Source organism: Durio zibethinus, chromosome 5 (assembly GCF_047325235.1).
Source record: "Durio zibethinus cultivar Kanyao isolate XHJ-2024 chromosome 5, ASM4732523v1, whole genome shotgun sequence".
Lineage (NCBI taxonomy): Eukaryota > Viridiplantae > Streptophyta > Magnoliopsida > Malvales > Malvaceae > Durio > Durio zibethinus.
This window is the reverse complement of record NC_143166.1, coordinates 22372892-22379359: the sequence shown is the minus strand read 5'-3', so window position 1 is coordinate 22379359 and position 6468 is coordinate 22372892.

The following is a 6468-nucleotide window of genomic DNA, read 5'->3' as shown; positions in this document are numbered from 1 at the left end:
GTCCCTCCCTCTCACACCCATTGAAGTCCTTTCACTTCATTTTTTTTATATTGCACCCCTTCGAGGTTATGGATGGATTATGTTCTCCATTACAACCAATTCGGGTAAGTGATGACATCCTTCCTTCGAGTGTCCAAGTAAATGATAACCAAATCCCCTTGGTCCAGGTACTTGCCTCAAACTCTATTAGCACATGGCCCTTGGTGCAGATTGTTACCTTGATGCCATTGACAGCAAATGGCCCTTGGTTGCTATGGGCAATCACATCCAACACCATTGGTAGATGCTGGCCCATTACTGCCTTGGACACCATTAATAGAGGTAACCCTTTAATGTGGGATGTTACCTCAGACACCATCATCTGATGCTTGCATTTGGTGCGAGCACTTGCCTAAACCACCTCGACATAAGCAGGCCTCTGGTGTAGGTTGTTGCCTCAGACACTTCTTTTGCAAATGTTAGCACTTGGTATGGCATGTGTACCATGACTCTTCCATCGATGCACTTGTCTGATTCTCGATCACCATCGACACTAAATAATGCTCGATGCATGTGTCATGAGCTTTGATCTTAAGCTAAACTCTATGTGGCCTTGGATAAGGAATTAACTCTATATGCCTAAGTCAGCCTACAAAACTTAAATGCTTAGCATAATTCCATCTTGTCAAAGATTATGTTGCAATACTGCACATTCTAGAAGCCCACAAATCTAATCCTCTTAAAACTGTGTTCAGGTGTGCCGGCACCTAGGTCTAACTATGTGCCTATGTCATGGGCTCTAACCTCTGACTCAAAATTCGTGTGGTGTTAGACTAGAAATATATTCCTTAGGTCTAAGTCAGACCATGAACCAAATGTGCAGGCAAACAAACAATTGGAAAGACAAATACCTAAGTTAGAGAGTACATAGAGAATGCTAGAATATGTTGTATATTACTAAAGATAGAATGTGTCTGATGATGCACAACTAAGGGTGGGGTGACCCTTTATTTATAGTTGAGGCCCCCAACTCTACTTATGGCTATTTCCTAAAATCAAAGGATTTACATGATTCTTAAAAATTAAGGATACACATTAATACAAAGATTACATGAGGCTTCTCCTGATTCTAAGAGTCAACCAGATGCTTCTATTAAATCCTGTCAATCCTAGATGCCTCTAAAAGATTCTGGATCGACCAAGTTCTCTTGGGTCCACTAAGTGTTATGCAAGCAAGTTATAGGCCTGGCCCTAATTGTGTGGGTAGGCCTGAATGCTGTACGGGTGATCTAGACACTTTTCTCATGGTTATTATGCCAACCTCCATAACTGTCTCTGATGCTAAAGCCTTGGCCACAGGTGCTCAAGCCTCAACTCTTGGTGTGCCTGCCTAGGGTGTGACATACTCCCCTACCTAATTGCATGATGCCCTCATTGCATCCTCTGTGTGGAACTATTTGATCTGATCTTAAAATTACCATAAGTCCTTTGCTAGTTCCCAACTCACCTCACTAATTGGAAGTCTCTTCCAGTGCACCAAGTACTTCTATCTTGGTTAATAGTTCTTCTATCTCACTTCTTGATCAGCAAGAATATTATGGACCTCCTTTTTATATAAGGCCCTAGCATCCAATGGTGTACGCTTTAACTTTGCTCGTCCTGGGTCCTTTTCATCCTTATAGAATGGCTTGAGCATTAACATGGAACACTGGGTGTACCTTCAGTTTGGGTGGCATATCCATATTATAAGCAACCTTGTCTACCCTCTTAAGAACTCTGAAAGATCTTTCATACTTTTGGACTAGGCCTTTATGCAGCCTTTTATGGTGCATAATAGGGTGTAGCTTCACCAAAACCAAGTCTCCCACTTGGAACTACATGTCCCTTATCTTTTAGTTCGCCCACTTCTTCGACCTATTTATGACTTTGTGTAGATAGACTCTGGCCAAGTTAGCTTGCTCCTACCAAGCCTTGGAAAACTTATATGCTATTGGATTAGGCCCTGTATAACCTACAGTAATTAAACTGAGTGTTAGCAGTTATTGACCTATCACAATCTTAAAAGGACTCTGGTTCATTACTTAACTATTCTACAGGTTGTGTGAGAACTGGGCAACATCTAACAACTTTGGCTAGTCCCTTTACATGGCACTCACATAGTGCCTGAGATAGACCTCTAATAGTCCATTCACTTGCTTAGTTTGCCCATCGGTCTGTGAATACATGCTAGTGGAAAGTTTAAGATAGCTTAAACAACTCAATCCAGAACCACCTTGTGAAATTCCTATCTCAATCACTAACAATGCTCCTGGTATTCCCCAATACTTTACCATGTTCTTTAGGAATAAATGGGCTACCTCCTCAGTAGAGCACTCCTTGGTTATTGGAGTGAAAATCTCATACTTGGAAAATTTGTCCACCACTACCATGATGCTCCCAAACCCCTCTACCCTAGATAGACTGACTATAAAGTTCAGAGTGATGCTCTCCCATGGTCACTCTAGTATTGGCAATAGCTCTAGGAGACCACCTGGTGGCTTGAACTCTACCTTGTCCTATTGGCACATAAGACAAGTCTTCACATAGGCTTTCATATCATCCCTTATGTGTGGCTAATAGTATCGATCTTCTAGCAAAGCTACGGTGTGACTCATCCTTAGGTGACTAGTTCATCTGAAATCATGGCACTCTTGCAAAACTTCCTAGCGGAGCTTCCTATGTTGCAACACAAATAGCCTACTACCATTGGTGTACAACAAGTCATCCTATAACCAAAACCACTTAGTCTTACCTTGTTCGGCATGCTTGATGAGAGCCTTTGGTGTAGGATTATGTGAGAGCCCTTTTTGATGCATTACACTAAGGACCCCTCTAGGTGGCTAATAGTAGCAAGGTTCACCTTCCTAATTAGGGCATTAGCCACTATTTTTATCCGTCTTGGCTTGTACTCCAACTTATAATCAAATTTTGTAAGAAAATCTTGCCAATGGGCCTGTTTAAGGGATAGCTTCTTCTATGTCTAGAAGTAGTTGGTTGCCATATTATCCATTCTGACCATGAACCTTGACCCCAACAGGTAATGCCACTAAGTGCATAAGCAATGCATTACTACTATCATCTCTTTCTCTTAGATCATGTACCTACACTCAATCTCATTGAGCTTTTAGCTTTAAAATGCAATTGAATGGTTCTCTTGCATCAGCACTCCTCCTATCGTAAAGTCTAATGCATTTGTATTCATCTCATATGGCTTAGCATGGTCTAGTAAGGCCAACACTAGCTCCTCAGTCACTACCTGCTTTAATCGATCAAAGGCTTCTTAGCACTCGATGCTCCACTCCCACACTTTCTTCTTTTTAAGCAAATTTATCAAAGGTGTGGCTATAGTTGAATGACCTTTGATGAAGTGCCAGTAGTAGTTGACTAGCCGAAGGAATGACCTTAACTCAGTTACCTTGGCTGGCGGTTCCCAATCTAGAATGGCATGCACCTTGTCTGCATCCATGCATATCTTGCTACCTCTCATTATGTGGCTTAGAAACGGTACCTTTTATTAGGCAAATAAGCACTTCTTCTTTTTCACATATAGTTCATGCACCCGTAACAACTCAAACACCTCTCTCAAGTGGTCTACATGCTTTCCCAATGTCTTGCTATAGATCATAATATCATTAAGATAAACCATAACAAAATAATCAATAAACATTTGAAGAACCTTGTTCATGAGTGTGTAAAATGTTACCGGGCATTGGTGAGTCCAAATGGCATAACTAAGAACTCATAAGAGCCATAGTAGGTGACACACATTGTCTTGGGCTCATTTCCCTCTGTGATCCTAACTTGGTAATAACTAGACCTTAAATCTAGTTTGGTGAACCACTTTGTGTCTCTACGTTGGTCAAAAAAGTCCACAATGAATGGGATATGATACTTATTTTTTATGGCTAGCTTGTTCAAAGCCTGGTAGTCAACACTTAATTACAAAGACTCATCATGCTTAAGTTGGAACAAAACCAAGGCACGATACAAGGCCTTAGATAGCTTGATGTAGCCAGCATCAATTAACTCCCTAAGCTACTTCTTTAACTCTTCTAACTCTAGGGGTGACATTTGGTAAAGGGTCTTGGCTAGTGGCTTGGTCTCAGGCACCAACTCGATCTTATGGTCCACCTCTTTCTTTGGTGGTAACATGCTAGGCAGCTTTGTGGACATCACATTGCTAAAGTCTCCAGCACCTCTAGCACCTCTAAAGAGGTGTCAGTCTCCTTCTCTATTGGTTCCTTATACTTCAAGATAGCCAAGAAGGTGTCTTTATCCCTACTCATCGCCTTAGTAAATTGAATGGCGATAGCACCTTAGACCTAATTTTGGACCCGCATCTCAATGGTATAAGGCATTGGCACCATCCATTTAAAATGCATATACAGTTTGTAAAAGGCACAAAGAGGGCATTAATCTAAACAAGGAAATCTAACCCAATTATAAACTCATAATCATCCAAGGGTATTACCTTGATGGTTTTCTTGCCCTTCCAAGCTCCAAGCTGTATCTCCACTCCCCGCACTACTCTAATGGTTGGAAACTCTTTGAAGTTCACCATTTGATGGTACCAGTCTTTTTATGCACCTTCAGTTTGAGCTTAAAGCCATGCCTATGGTTGATGTTGCCCTAGACCAAGTCCCTAAATCAAGCAATGGCTTCTTGGGGTGGTGCAAGCAAAAGCTATGATCGTAGGCTTTGTCAAACTAAGTCTCTCTATTATTTAGTAGTCTCATGGTCCCTTCTCATCGACTATAAAAATGCCTTGGTAGGGCCAAGCCCATGCATGTGTCACAAACCACGCACGAGTCTTAGATAAAGTGGGTCATGTGACGAGACTTATTTGAGATGATATAGGTGAAACCCCAAGAAAGATCAAAATTGAGGCCCTAAAGGCACATACTTTACCCAAGTGTGTAGGCCAAGGCTAAGCTTGGAGTGCAAGAGTACACTAAAGGTGAGCTGCATGGTGTTAAGGATGAGGATTGCTCATTGAAAGGTTCTAGAAATCCCAAGATATGGCAAAGTCAATTAGGTATAGAAAAGCCTAGAACCACCTAGAGACAGGCTAGGTGTACGAGTATCGATGGGCCTAGACTTGCCTAGAGATAGGCTAGGTGCATGAGCATGGAAAAGTCTAGAGAAGCTTGAAGGTAAGCCAGAAGCATTGGCCCCAAAGGTTTTGGAAAGGCCAAGCATAGAGATAGTGAGAGGCACTATAGCGCCCAGATGAGGAAGTTTTTAGAAGGCCCTAACTATGGGCAAAGTGGCACCTAGATGGAAAAGGCTCTAGAACATGCTAGGCATATACACTTAGTGAAAGTGCCTAGACACTTCCAAACTTAGGGCTTAATAGGGAACCTAAAACCATAAAAGATCTAAAGAGTTCATAATCGACCCTATTAGAGCTTGGGCACCCTAGAGCTATTTAGAAAGCCCTTAATGGCGATGCACTTGGATTTATTGTAACCACAAGTACCAAAGGGGCTTAAGTATAACTAGGAAAGCCTCCTTTTCATTTGGATAGAAGTAACAAGTGACAACAAGATAAGCAAGAGTGTAAAAGCATTAGGGACTTAAAACTTGAGAGCCTTTGTAAAGAACACATAGGGATTGGGTTCTAAGAGCAAGTGTACATACCTCATCAAGTAAATAAGTTACTTTTGTCTTCACCATTTCCTTCTTAGCTTTTTTCTAAATTCCTAGATGGTTAGTCAAGTTCTAGCATAAGTGCATGACACAAAAAGTTGGTTAAAGGCTAACTTAGGCATATGAATAGTAGTTTCCCGCCTAAAATTACATAGTAGATAAGCCTAAGCTCTTGACCTATGACGTAGGTACCTTTACCTTAACTGGTTGGCATGCATGTGGAAAAAAAGAGTGAGCTCAAGCTTGTGCTTGCGACTGATGTTGCCCCAGACCCCAAACCAAGTCCTTGATTTAGGTAATGGCTCCCTGGGGTGGTGTAAACAAAAACTATAGTTGCGGGCTTGGTCTAGCCAAGTCTTTTAAGTATTTGGCAATCTTGTGGTCCTTTCTTGTCAACCATAAAAATGCCTAGGCCTTGCCAAGCCTGTGGATGTAGCCAATGTTGCCCAAGACCTTAGGAACAAGTCCCTAAATTAGGCAATGTCCTCTTAAGGTGGTGACAGTAGAGTTTATATATGTGGTCTCAGTTAGAGCAAGCATTGGTGGTGTTGTGCTGTTATTACCTATAGGATGGTAGGGGTAATCTCTTGGCCCTTGCTTATGTTTTTCCCATGCCAAACGGTTGTGGCATGGCCCATGCATTGTTTCCTCAACTTGCTTATCAAGTAATCGATTAGATGGGTTGTAGATCGGTGTGCATGGATGCTATCACTTGTATATAATAGGCATATGAGTGGTGCTATGGTTGTACGTGTTGGTAGGCTCTGTGCTTGATGCATCAAACTGTCAACCCATCATCCT